This window comes from Hoplias malabaricus, chromosome 14 (assembly GCF_029633855.1).
Source record: "Hoplias malabaricus isolate fHopMal1 chromosome 14, fHopMal1.hap1, whole genome shotgun sequence".
NCBI classification, from domain to species: Eukaryota; Metazoa; Chordata; class Actinopteri; order Characiformes; family Erythrinidae; genus Hoplias; species Hoplias malabaricus.
In genome coordinates this window covers 39,063,945-39,079,210 of record NC_089813.1, presented here as the reverse complement: position 1 = coordinate 39,079,210, position 15,266 = coordinate 39,063,945, and positions in this window count along the sequence as shown.

Genomic DNA, 15,266 nt, shown 5'->3' with positions numbered 1-15,266 from the left:
CATCCACCCAGATCTGTTTAATTTTAGAAACTGTACTCACGAAAACTGTGCTTTACGACATTGAAAATGGAGGCTTTTAAAACACTCTTTAAGGTGGAGATTTTTGAAAACGTCACTGTCTCTGTTTTCGAAAAAAAGCTGATATTTTTCGAAAGCGAGCCTGTCCCTGGCTGAAATTCAAATGCTTCCTTGTTCCCGCTGTAGTGAAGTACATCAGTCATTAAACTACACTGTACACACAGCTAGCACCAGAGTTCAGATTCCCACATATTCAAGGATTAATGTAAGAATAAATATAAATCCACCTAACCCTAACATGTTGCAGGTGGATTGGCGACTCAAAAGTGTCCGTAGGTGTGAGTGTGTGAGTGAATGTGTGTGTGTCTGTGTTTCCCTGTGAAGGACTGGCGCCCCCTCCAGGGTGTATTCCCGCCTTGCGCCCGATGATTCCAGGTAGGCTCTGGACCCCCCGCGACCCTAACATTGGATAAGCGGTTACAGATAATGGATGGAATGGATGGATAAATATAAATGATGCTGTAGTCGAACGGTACGGTGGTGCAGCAGGTAACGTCTCTGTCACAGCTCCAGGGACCTGGAGGTTGTGGGTTCGAGTCACGCTCCAGGTGACTGTCTGTGAGGAGTGTGGTGTGTTTTCTCTGTGTCTGCGTGGGTTTCCTCCGGGTGACTGTCTGTGAGGAGTGTGGTGTGTTCTCCCCCTGTCTGCGTGGGTTTCCTCCGGTTGACTGTCTGTGAGGAGTGTGGTGTGTTCTCCCCCTGTCTGCGTGGGTTTCCTCCGGGTGACTGTCTGTGAGGAGTGTGGTGTGTTCTCTCTGTGTCTGCGTGGGTTTCCTCCGGGTGACTGTCTGTGAGGAGTGTGGCGTGTTCTCTCTGTGTCTGCGTGGGTTTCCTCCCGGTGACTGTCTGTGAGGAGTTGGTGTGTTCTCTCTGTGTCTGCGTGGGTTTCCTCCGGGTGACTGTCTGTGAGGAGTTGGTGTGCTCTCTCTGTGTCTGCGTGGGTTTCCTCCGGGTGACTGTCTGTGAGGAGTGTGGTGTGTTCTCTCTGTGTCTGCGTGGGTTTCCTCCGGGTGACTGTCTGTGAGGAGTTGGTGTGTTCTCTCTGTGTCTGCGTGGGTTTCCTCCGAGTGACTGTCTGTGAGGAGTGTGGTGTGTTCTCTCTGTGTCTGCATGGGTTTCCTCCGGGTGACTGTCTGTGAGGAGTGTGGTGTGTTCTCCCTTTGTCTGCGTGGGTTTCCTCCGAGTGACTGTCTGTGAGGAGTGTGGTGTGTTCTCTCTGTGTCTGCGTGGGTATCCTCCGGGTGACTGTCTGTGAGGAGTGTGGTGTGTTCTCCCTGTGTCTGCGTGGGTTTCCTCCGAGTGACTGTCTGTGAGGAGTGTGGTGTGTTCTCTCTGTGTCTGCGTGGGTATCCTCCGGGTGACTGTCTGTGGGGAGTGTGGCGACACAAAAGTGTCTGTAGGTGTGAGTGTGTGAGTGAATGTGTGTGTGTGTGTTGCCCTGTGAAGGACTGGCGCCCCCTCCAGGTTGTGTTCCTGCCTTGCACTCAATGATTCCAGGTAGGCTCCGGACCCACTGCGACCCTGAACTGGATTAGGGTTATAGACAATGAATGAATGAATGAATGTAGTAGAAATATTACTACATTACTAATATAAAAATTTTCTGGTGAAACCCTGTGACTCCCCCAGATAGAAGGCCCATTTGGGCCGAATATCTCGCGCTCTCACAAATATGGGCCATAAGAAACCTGCAGATGTGCCACATTTGGGCCAAACGTTCCTTGATCTGAGTTTGGATCTGCTTTATCAGCATCTCTCCTGAAAACCAGGAACCATCAGGACCTGGTGACCTCAGTGGACACAGTCTGTTTCTAAACAGGGATCAAGTCTTTATATATTTACTGGAGCATCTCCTCTCACTCTGTCAGGTGACAGCACGCATGAAAACACTCGCATGACCTGCGACACAGTGTGTGTGACGGCTGTATCACAGAGTTCAGTCAGGTTTCACTTCCCCTATCAGCTGTAGCTGGGGCTATGTCTCAGCAATGTCCCCTTGGGCTGAGAGTGAAGACTGATTCTTTCCCTGGCTTACAGATCTGGGGACACTTCCTGGCTTTATTAGAAACCTATCCCTTGGTGTACAGCTGTGTACAGCTACACACTTAATATGATGGTTCTGCAAGGGTTCTTTAGTAAAGGAAATGGTTCTGTATAGAACCCTGGACATAGAGGGTTTAGAACCTTTTGCACGAGTAGTGTTCTCTGCATCAATTGATGGAGAATGTGCTATAGATGGCTATATCACCTTTTAGAACAGGGTTCTGTATGGCACCAGGAACAGTTCCCCTATTGTAACAAGCTTGAGGAACCCTTTTCTAAAAGGTGCTGTATAAATCCATACATAGCACATTCTCCATCAACCTGAAGAACCTATGTATGATGCTAAGAACACTTTAATCATGTAAAAGTGTTCAGGGTTCTATACAGAACCATTTCCTTGAATAAAGAACCCTTGTGGAACCATCATTTTAAGTGTGTCGAGTGAGCCGTGCCCCCACCCACCACACCGTACTGTGTCTGTGGGCCCTGTTCCAGTGGAACTAGACGCCTACAGAGCTGTGCAAACGTCAGAGAGCAGTTAAGACTTCAATACACTACACAACTTTTAAAGCTTTATTATAGTTTTAAAAGTTATATAAAGACGATGTAATTATATTATATTATTATAATATTGTGACTCAAAAGTGTCCGTAGGTGTGAGTGTGTGAGTGAATGTGTGAGTGTGTGTCGCCCTGTGAAGGACTGGCGCCCCCTCCAGGGTGTGTTCCCTCCTTGCACTCTTGCGCCTTGGCTCCGGACTCACTGAGTTGGATAAGTGGTTTCAGACAATGAATGAATGAATATATATATATGCATTCATTCATTCATTCATTCATTCATTGTCTGAAACCACTTATCCATATATATTTTACATATATATAAAGATTATAGACGGACTGGGGGTCTCAAACCTCATGACTGTTATTTTGCCGATTTTTATGGAGACTGTAAAAATGTCAGGTACACACTACACAACGGGGTATAACACACTACACGACCCAAAACTCCCAGACCATACACGTGACTCCCGTTTCCTAGGAGACACAGATAAACAGGAATTTGCTGTGTTTATTGTTTGTGCTGCTACTTGAGTGGAACCCAAAAGAAAGAAAGAAAGAAGACGTGGTCAGTGCGGTCTCTTCACACTGAAAAGGAAGCTGGAGATTAGTAGAATAGCACACGCTAGAGGCTACGTTCCACCTTAAATCGTTCAGAAGTATCAGACATGCATCAGGGTGAATTATTTAAGGTGGAATGGAAAATTAGAATAAAGTTGTGATAAATGTGAGATATGTGGCCCACTGTGTTGTTTCTGTTACAGGTAATACTGGTTATCCGGGGACCTGTGCAGCTAACACCGTGTAATGTCTTGTATATTTGCTATAGTTTGAGTGTGGATACATTGTTTTCTGTAGATACTGCCGGTGTTTACTCTCTGTGCTTGGTTCCCATTGGCTGTTGATGGGACTCGCTCAGGTTTGAGTTGGTGAGGAGTTTACGCTTCAACAGTGGATCTCAGATCTTTAGAACAAGCACCACCCATTATCCAATCAAACTTCCAGGTGTCACCTTAGGGACTAAGTGAGTGAGCTTTAAAAACAGATTTGGCTCAGCCTCCATTTTGTCACGGTATTTGGTCTTGGTCGTGTCGTCTCTTTGGCAAGTGGTAAACAAAGTTCTTCACCAGCTTTGTATGAATTTACCTGCTTTTGCAAATCTACAAACTAGTGTTGTAGGATGTTGCTGGGGCTCTGATGGCAGTATTCTTTATTGTGGATGTGCACTGCTTCAGATCTTTAAGTCGCTATTTACTAATGAAAATCGCAACTTAATTTTGTTTAAGGAGAATTATGAAACATCAGAGACATTGTGCGATTTCCACATGAAAACTTTAGATGTTCAGTTATTCTATAAGCCCTTTTCAGTGAGTGTGTTAAACAAACCTCAGATGCCATGTGTCGTACCACCTCAGGGTGCTTCACACACCACAGTTCGAGAAACAATGCGACTGGTCTGAAACATGATCTGGAGGCAAAAGATCGGAGTCAGAGTCCTGGATCTGGCAAATTTGTGCACAGCTTGTGACTTTACTGAGATCTCCATTAAAACTCAAGAGGAGACACGTGAGATTGCTGAGGTCTTAATCTCAGGAGACACTTTTGAGCAGCAGGAGATGTAGGGTAAAGTCTGCTTTGTATTTCCATCTGATCTCATTCACTTGTTTTGTTTTACTACTGTGGGAATTCAACAATTTTTCTGGGGGGGGTTTTGTGATAAATGAACACAAACAGTTCTCCCAGTGTATGTGTGGGTTTCCTCCGGGTGACTGTCTGTGAGGAGTGTGGTGTGTTCTCCCTGTGTCTGTGTGGGTTTCCTCCAGGTGACTGTCTGTGAGGAGTGTGGTGTGTTCTCCCTGTGTCTGTGTGGGTTTCCTCCGGGTGACTGTCTGTGAGGAGTGTGGTGTGTTCTCTCTGTGTCTGTGTAGGTTTCCTCCGGGTGACTGTCTGTGAGGAGTGTGGTGTGTTCTCTCTGTGTCTGCGTGGGTTTCCTCCGGGTGACTGTCTGTGAGGAGTGTGGTGTGTTCTCTCTGTGTCTGCGTGGGTTTCCTCCGGGTGACTGTCTGTGAGGAGTGTGGTGTGTTCTCTCTGTGTCTGCGTGGGTTTCCTCTGGGTGACTGTCTGTGAGGAGTGTGGTGTGTTCTCTCTGTGTCTGCGTGGGTTTCCTCCGGTTGACTGTCTGTGAGGAGTGTGGTGTGTTCTCCCTGTGTCTGCGTGGGTTTCCTCCGGGTGACTGTCTGTGAGGAGTGTGGTGTGTTCTCCCTGTGTCTGTGTGGGTTTCCTCCAGGTTACTGTCTGTGAGGAGTGTGGTGTGTTCTCCCTGTGTCTGTGTGGGTTTCCTCCAGGTTACTGTCTGTGAGGAATGTGGTGTGTTCTCTCTGTGTCTGTGTAGGTTTCCTCCGGGTGACTGTCTGTGAGGAGTGTGGTGTGTTCTCTCTGTGTCTGCGTGGGTTTCCTCCGGGTGACTGTCTGTGAGGAGTGTGGTGTGTTCTCTCTGTGTCTGCGTGGGTTTCCTCCGGGTGACTGTCTGTGAGGAGTGTGGTGTGTTCTCTCTGTGTCTGCGTGGGTTTCCTCTGGGTGACTGTCTGTGAGGAGTGTGGTGTGTTCTCTCTGTGTCTGCGTGGGTTTCCTCCGGTTGACTGTCTGTGAGGAGTGTGGTGTGTTCTCCCTGTGTCTGCGTGGGTTTCCTCCTGGTGACTGTCTGTGAGGAGTGTGGTGTGTTCTCTCTGTGTTTGTGTAGGTTTCCTCCGGGTGACTGTCAGTGAGGAGTGTGGTGTGTTCTCTCTGTGTTTGTGTAGGTTTCCTCCGGGTGACTGTCAGTGAGGAGTGTGGTGTGTTCTCTCTGTGTCTGCGTGGGTTTCCTCCGGGTGACTGTCTGTGAGGAGTGTGGTGTGTTCTCTCTGTGTTTGTGTAGGTTTCCTCCGGGTGACTGTCAGCGAGGAGTGTGGTGTGTTCTCTCTGTGTCTGCGTGGGTTTCCTCCGGGTGACTGTCTGTGAGGAGTGTGGTGTGTTCTCTCTGTGTCTGCGTGGGTTTCCTCCGGGTGACTGTCAGTGAGGAGTGTGGTGTGTTCTCTCTGTGTCTGCGTGGGTTTCCTCCGGGTGACTGTCAGTGAGGAGTGTGGTGTGTTCTCTCTGTGTCTGCGTGGGTTTCCTCCGGGTGACTGTCTATGAGGAGTGTGGTGTGTTCTCTCTGTGTCTGCGTGGGTTTCCTCCGGATGACTGTCTGTGAGGAGTGTGGTGTGTTCTCCCTGTGTCTGTGTGGGTTTCCTCCGGGTGACTGTCAGTGAGGAGTGTGGTGTGTTCTCCCTGTGTCTGTGTGGGTTTCCTCCGGATGACTGTCTGTGAGGAGTGTGGTGTGTTCTCCCTGTGTCTGTGTGGGTTTCCTCCGGGTGACTGTCTGTGAGGAGTGTGGTGTGTTCTCTCTGTGTCTGTGTGGGTTTCCTCCGGATGACTGTCTGTGAGGAGTGTGGTGTGTTCTCTCTGTGTCTGTGTGGGTTTCGTCCGGATGACTGTCTGTGAGGAATGTGGTGTGTTCTCTCTGTGTCTGTGTAGGTTTCCTCCGGTTGACTGTCTGTGAGGGGTGTGGTGTGTTCTCCCTGTGTCTGCGTGGGTTTCCTCCTGGTGACTGTCTGTGAGGAGTATGGTGTGTTCTCTCTGTGTTTGTGTAGGTTTCCTCCGGGTGACTGTCAGTGAGGAGTGTGGTGTGTTCTTTCTGTGTCTGCGTGGGTTTCCTCCGGGTGACTGTCTGTGAGGAGTGTAGTGTGTTCTCTCTGTGTCTGCGTGGGTTTCCTCCGGGTGATTATCAGTGAGGAGTGTGGTGTGTTCTCCCTGTGTCTGCGTGGGTTTCCTCCGGATGACTGTCTGTGAGGAGTGTGGTGTGTTCTCCCTGTGTCTGCGTGGGTTTCCTCCGGGTGACTGTCTGTGAGGAGTGTGGTGCGTTCTCTCTCTGTCTGCGTGGGTTTCCTCTGGGTGACTGTCTGTGAGGAGTGTGGTGTGTTCTCCCTGTGTCTGCGTGGGTTTCCTCTGGGTGCTGGGATTTCCTCCAATGCTCCAAAAACAGGTGGATTAGGTGGATTGTTAGGTGGATTAGCGACCTAAAAGTGTCCGTAGGTGTGAGTGTGTGTCGCCCCTGTGAAGGACTGGTGCCCCCTCCAGGGTGTATTCCCACCTTGCGCCCAATGATTCCAGGTAGGCTCTGGACCCACCGCGACCCTGAACTGGATAAGGGTTACAAACAATGAATGAATGAATGATTGAACACAAACAGTTTAAACAGATTAACATTAAAAACATAACAGTAAACAAACTTTGTTTACATTGTTCCTCCAAAGGTCCTCGGCAGTGAACACACACACATTGTTTTAATGAAGTAATGCATTAAGTAAGTTCCCGTTTTTGGTTTCTATTGTGTTATTTTTACTTCTTTTACTCAGTGTCTCTGAAGTACAGCGTCTATAAACACCTACAGGACAGAGTCAGAGGACGAGAATCACACTGTGAGCTCAGAACCATCTCACACTCACATGTCTGTGGCACTCCCACTCTTCTGAGGGGTCAGTCTTACACACAGAAGAGAAAAAAACAGACCCCAACTCTTTTACATTTTGCCAAAAAGAAAATAAAAGATTAATTACAAAATGTATTGATATTTACGAAATACAATCACATTGTGCAAATAATCATGACTTCACACCACACCAGAACACAACACCTCACACCACACCACAATACCTCACAGCACAATACCTTACACCACACCAGAACACAACACCTCACACCACAGCACAACACCTCACACCATACAAGAACACAACACCTCACACCACACCAGAACACAATACCTCACAACACCTCACACCACACCACAATACCTCACAGCACAATACCTTACACCACACCAGAACACAACACCTCACACCACAGCACAACACCTCACACCATACAAGAACACAACACCTCACACCACACCAGAACACAATACCTCACAGCACAACACCTCACACCATACAAGAACACAACACCTCACACCACACCAGAACACAATACCTCACAGCACAACACCTCACACCAGAACACAACACCTCACACCACATCACCTCACACCAGAACACAACACCTCACACCACAACACCTCACACCACAAAACCTCACACCACACCAGAACACATCACCTCACACCACACCAGAACACCTCACACCACAACACCTCACACCACAACACCTCACACCACACCAGAACACAATACCTCACACCACACCACAATAACTCACAGTACAATACCTCACATCACACCACAATACCTCACAGCACAACACCTCACAGCACAGCACAATACCTTACACCACACCAGAACACAACACCTCACACCAGAACACAAAACCTCACAGCACACCACCTCACACTACAACACCTCACAGCACACCACAATATCTCACAGCACAATACCTCACACCATACCACAATACCTCATAGGACAATACCTCACACCACAACACCTCACAGCACAATACCTCACAGCACACCACAATACCTCATAACACAATACCTCACACCACAACACCTCACAGCACAATACCTCACAGCACACCACAATACCTCATAACACAATACCTCACAGCAAAATACCTCACAATGCCTCACACCACAACACCTCACAGCACAACACCTCACAGCACAGCACACCACAATACCTCACAGCACAGCACACCACACCACACCACAATACCTCACAGCACAGCACAACACCTCCCAGCACAACACCTCACAACACAACACCTCACAGTGCACCACACCACAACACCTCACATCACAACTTCTCACACCACACCACAACACCTCATATCACACCACAAGACCTCACATCACAACACACCACAATACCTCACAGCACAGCACAACACTTCACAGCACAACACCTCACAGCACAGCACACCAGAACACCTCACAGTACACCACAAGACCTCACACCACACCACAACACCTCACACCACAATACCTCACACCACACCACAATACCTCACACCACAACACAACACCTCACACCACACCACAATACCTCATAGCACAATACCTCACACCACACCACAATACATCACAGCAAAATACCTCACAAAACCTCACAATACCTCACAGCACAACACCTCAAAGCACAGAACAACACCTCCCAGCACAACACCTCAAACCACAACACCTCACACCACACCACAACACCTCACAGCACAGCACCTCACAGCACAACACCCAACCTCACACCACAATACCTCACAGCACAGCACAACACCTCACAGCACACCACACCAGAACACCTCACAGTACACCACAACACCTCACACCACAACACAACACCCCACCTCACACCACAACACCTCACATCACACCAGAACACAACACCTCACAGTACACCACGAGACCTCACACCACACACACTACCTCACACCACACCACAACACCTCACAACACAATACCTCACAGCACACCACAATATCTCATAGCACAATACCTCATACCACACCACAATACCTCACACCACAACACCTCACAGCACACCACAATACCTCATAGCACAATACCTCACACCACACCACAATACCTCACAGCAAAATACCTCACAACACCTCACAGCACAACACAATGCCTCACAGCACAACACACCACAACACCTCACAGCACACCACAATACAGCACAGCACACCACAATACCTCACAGCACAACACCTCACAACACAACACCTCACAGTGCACCACACACCACAATACCTCAAACCACAACACCTCACACCACACCACAACACCTCATATCACACCACAAGACCTCACAGCACAGCACCTCACAGCACAACACAATACCTCACAGCACAGCACAACACTTCACAGCACAACAGCTCACAGCACAGCACACCACCTCACACCACACACACTACCTCACACCACACCACCTCACAGCACAATACCTCACAGCACACCACAATATCTCACAGCACAATACCTCACACCACACCACAATATCTCACAGCACAATACCTCACAGCACACCACAATACCTCACAGCACAGCACACCACAATACCTCACAGCACAACACAACACCTCACAGTGCACCACACCACAATACCTCAAACCACAACACCTCACATCACAACTTCTCATACCACACCACAACACCTCATATCACACCACAACACCTCACAGCACAACACCCAACCTCACACCACAATACCTCACAGCACAGCACAACACCTCACAGCACACCACACCAGAACACCTCACAGTACACCACAACACCTCACACCACAACACAACACCCCACCTCACACCACAACACCTCACATCACACCAGAACACAACACCTCACACCACACACACTACCTCACACCACACCACAACACCTCACAACACAATACCTCACAGCACACCACAATACCTCACAGCACAGCACACCACAATACCTCACAGCACAACACAACACCTCACAGTGCACCACACCACAATACCTCACAGCACAGCACACCACAATACCTCACAGCACAACACAACACCTCACAGTGCACCACACCACAATACCTCAAACCACAACACCTCACATCACAACTTCTCATACCACACCACAACACCTCATATCACACCACAACACCTCACAGCACAACACCCAACCTCACACCACAATACCTCACAGCACAGCACAACACCTCACAGCACACCACACCAGAACACCTCACAGTACACCACGAGACCTCACACCACACACACTACCTCACACCACACCACAACACAATACCTCACAGCACACCACAATATCTCATAGCACAATACCTCATACCACACCACAATACCTCACACCACAACACCTCACAGCACACCACAATACCTCATAGCACAATACCTCACACCACACCACAATACCTCACAGCAAAATACCTCACAACACCTCACAGCACAACACAATACCTCACAGCACAATACCTCACAGCACAACACCTCACAGCACAACACACCACAACACCTCACAGCACACCACAATACCTCACAGCACAGCACACCACAATACCTCACAGCACAGCACACCACAATACCTCACAGCACAACACCTCACAACACAACACCTCACAGTGCACCACACACCACAATACCTCAAACCACAACACCTCATATCACACCACAAGACCTCACAGCACAGCACCTCACAGCACAGCACCTCACAGCACAGCACAACACTTCACAGCACAACAGCTCACAGCACAGCACACCACCTCACACCACAATACCTCACAGCACAACACCTCACACCACACCACACACACTACCTCACACCACACCACCTCACAGCACAATACCTCACACCACAATACCTCACAGCACAACACAACACCTCACAGTGCACCACACCACAATACCTCAAACCACAACACCTCACATCACAACTTCTCATACCACACCACAACACCTCATATCACAAGACCTCACACCACAACACCCCACCTCACACCACAAGACCTCACAGCACAGCACACCAGAACACCTCACAGTACACCACAACACCTCACCTCACAGCACAACACAACACCCCACCTCACAGCACAACACCTCACATCACACCAGAACACAACACCACACACAATACCTCACACCACACCACACACACAATACCTCACACCACACCGCAACACCTCATAGCACAACACAACACCTCACAGGGAAGTGAAGGAGAGCAGCATTCTTGAAGAAGGTGGCTGAGAGGTGGAAGGGGGGTTTGCAAAAGTAAAACCTTTTATTTTCACACTGATGTTTTAAATTTTTTTTGTACAAATTTTTGACTAATTCACTAACACTGATTTATTTTATTTTCATAATAAAGAGCCAACACTAGAGTCAGGTGAGGAATGCATCATCATGGAATTTCAGCTGCTGCTGAACCCCTGGACGAGGAGACCCCGGGAGCACGTTCCCTCCGTGTCGGGGGCAGGGGGTGAACTGGGGCCTTGGTTCCCCCGCTGTTTGTTTGTAAATAGGCTTTTCCTAAGAGTTTCAGCCGAAAACCCTCTGAAATGTGATGAATTCAGCAAAATGTGAAACTGTTACGTAACACAAGGAAACAGAGCGAGTGCCCTTCACAAACTGGCTTAGAAAGGAATACAATTACAAATCAAGGCTGGATTTAACAGCAAAACAATCAAAGACCTGTAAACAATAGAGCCATAATCCCTTCACCTTCCAGAGGGCTTCATTACAGCCACGGGTCTCAGCTCACGTTAAAGGGTGTGTACCATTTAATAAAAATCATCTTGTTTTAAGGTGGGGATCTGGAGTCCACCAACACACACACTGTGAAACAAGACCACCAGTCACTTTTCTGTGCGCTGCCAAAGTCAGAAAACACAGGATAAAACGAGCCGTTCTGATTCTGCTCCGCTTCTGACGTCAAGTGCAGACACTTTCGAATGGCCCCGCCCCCTCGTCTGAGTCTGTCCAATCACAGCGCTGGACCCGTGTTTATGTGAAAGCGCAAAGACGAGGTTAAACAGAATACAAAAGGTTAATGTTATAAAATTATAAACGCAACATGAAATAGCAATAAAAACAAACAAAAACAAACTAACAAACAGAGGATCAGGAGTGGAGACAGTGACCCAACAGTTTCCCTGGTGATCAACACTTGAGTTTTTCTTTCATCTTAAACTTATGGGGTGTACAAATAAATGTTCTTTGTGTAATGTATAATTTGTTGTTGTGGGTTCCCTCCAGGGAGCTTTGTGCCCAGTGATTCCGGGTGGACTCCGGACCCACCGCGACCCTGAACTGAATAAACGTTTACAGACAAGACAGACTGTATGTGACACAAAAATAAACACTTTAAAACTTATTTGTACACGTGATGTAACATTATTATTGATCTTTCTCCCTACTGCAGGTTTTGGCCGAGGCTTTTTTATTATTATTATTTAAATAATGATAAAATGATGGAGGACTACATCACGTGAAATAACCGTAATGAATTAACCCACTGTTTCTTTAACCTAGGGTCGCAGCAGACTTTGCCTAGACCCTGGTGTGCTGTCTGTAAAAGGACTTGTGATACCGCACCTCCAGAGACACACAGTCTTTGTCCTGAATACGCACAAGGATCCTAGTGTCCTCCTTCATCTCGACAGCTTTCAGCAACTGGCCCTAAATAAACGAGAGAGGGGGTTTGTTTTATTTATTACTGCATAATGCTGCGTCTCAGACACTTCAACTCTCCGCAGCTTCTGTAGTATTTTAATTCATTGGCTGGAAGGACACTTCATTTCTCTGTTTGCTGGGTTTTTAAGCACCGTGGTACGCACCAGCAGTAACTCAGTGCTCATATTTCTGTCTTATTTTAGAGCTTTTAGCACTTTTTGAACTCATTGCACTTCTGTTTGTAGAAAACTGTGTAAACATATATTTATTTATATTCCAGCGTATATGTTAAACTATACTTACTTTAGTGCTCGGTTTATACCGTCTGTATTTTTTTAGAACGGTCTCTGTTACATGTTATGGGCTCTTTTTTATTCATTCATTCATTATCTGTAACCCTTATCCAGTTCAGGGTCGCGATGGGTCCAGAGCCTACCTGGAATCATTGGGCGCAAGGTGGGAACACACCCTGGAGAAGTGTGGTGCGTTCTCTCTGTGTCTGTGTGGGTTTCCTCCGGGTGACTGTCTGTGAGGAGTGTGGTGCGTTCTCCCTGTGTCTGCGTGGGTTTCCTGCGGGTGACTGTCTGTGAGGAGTGTGGTGCGTTCTCCCTGTGTCTGCGTGGGTTTCCTGCGGGTGACTGTCTGTGAGGAGTGTGGTGCGTTCTCTCTGTGTCTGCGTGGGTTTCCTGCGGGTGACTGTCTGTGAGGAGTGTGTTGCGTTCTCCCTGTGTCTGCGTGGGTTTTCTCCGGGTGACTGTCTGTGAGGAGTGTGTTGCGTTCTCCCTGTGTCTGCGTGGGTTTCCTCCGGGTGACTGTCTGTGAGGAGTGTGTTGCGTTCTCCCTGTGTCTGCGTGGGTTTCCTCCGGGTGACTGTCTGTGAGGAGTGTGTTGCGTTCTCTCTGTGTCTGCGTGGGTTTTCTCCGGGTGACTGTCTGTGAGGAGTGTGTTGTGTTCTCCCTGTGTCTGCGTGGGTTTTCTCCAGGTGACTGTCTGTGAGGAGTGTGTTGTGTTCTCTCTGTGTCTGCGTGGGTTTTCTCCGGGTGACTGTCTGTGAGGAGTGTGGTGCGTTCTCCCTGTGTCTGCGTGGGTTTCCTCCGGGTGACTGTCTGTGAGGAGAGTGGTGTGTTCTCCCTGTGTCTGCGTGGGTTTCCTCCGGGTGACTGTCTGTGAGGAGTGTGGTGCGTTCTCCCTGTGTCTGCGTGGGTTTCCTCCGGGTGACTGTCTGTGAGGAGAGTGGTGTGTTCTCCCTGTGTCTGCGTGGGTTTCCTCCGGGTGACTGTCTGTGAGGAGTGTGGTGCGTTCTCCCTGTGTCTGCGTGGGTTTCCTCCGGGTGACTGTCTGTGAGGAGAGTGGTGTGTTCTCCCTGTGTCTGCGTGGGTTTCCTCCGGGTGACTGTCTGTGAGGAGTGTGGTGTGTTCTCCCTGTGTCTGCGTGGGTTTTCTCCGGGTGACTGTCTGTGAGGAGAGTGGTGCGTTCTCCCTGTGTCTGCGTGGGTTTTCTCCGGGTGACTGTCTGTGAGGAGTGTGTTGTGTTCTCTCTGTGTCTGCGTGGGTTTTCTCCGGGTGACTGTCTGTGAGGAGTGTGTTGTGTTCTCTCTGTGTCTGCGTGGGTTTCCTCCGGGTGACTGTCTGTGAGGAGTGTGGTGCGTTCTCCCTGTGTCTGCGTGGGTTTTCTCCGGGTGACTGTCTGTGAGGAGAGTGGTGCGTTCTCCCTGTGTCTGCGTGGGTTTTCTCCGGGTGACTGTCTGTGAGGAGTGTGTTGTGTTCTCTCTGTGTCTGCGTGGGTTTTCTCCGGGTGACTGTCTGTGAGGAGTGTGTTGTGTTCTCTCTGTGTCTGCGTGGGTTTTCTCCGGGTGACTGGGTGACTGTCTGTGAGGAGTGTGTTGCGTTCTCCCTGTGTCTGCGTGGGTTTTCTCCGGGTGACTGTCTGTGAGGAGTGTGTTGCGTTCTCCCTGTGTCTGCGTGGGTTTCCTCCGGGTGACTGTCTGTGAGGAGTGTGGTGTGTTCTCCCTGTGTCTGCGTGGGTTTCCTGCGGGTGACTGTCTGTGAGGAGTGTGGTGCGTTCTCTCTGTGTCTGCGTGGGTTTCCTGCGGGTGACTGTCTGTGAGGAGTGTGTTGCGTTCTCCCTGTGTCTGCGTGGGTTTCCTCCGGGTGACTGTCTGTGAGGAGTGTGTTGCGTTCTCCCTGTGTCTGCGTGGGTTTCCTCTGGGTGACTGTCTGTGAGGAGTGTGTTGCGTTCTCCCTGTGTCTGCGTGGGTTTCCTCCGGGTGACTGTCTGTGAGGAGTGTGTTGCGTTCTCTCTGTGTCTGCGTGGGTTTTCTCCGGGTGACTGTCTGTGAGGAGTGTGTTGTGTTCTCCCTGTGTCTGCGTGGGTTTTCTCCGGGTGACTGTCTGTGAGGAGTGTGTTGTGTTCTCTCTGTGTCTGCGTGGGTTT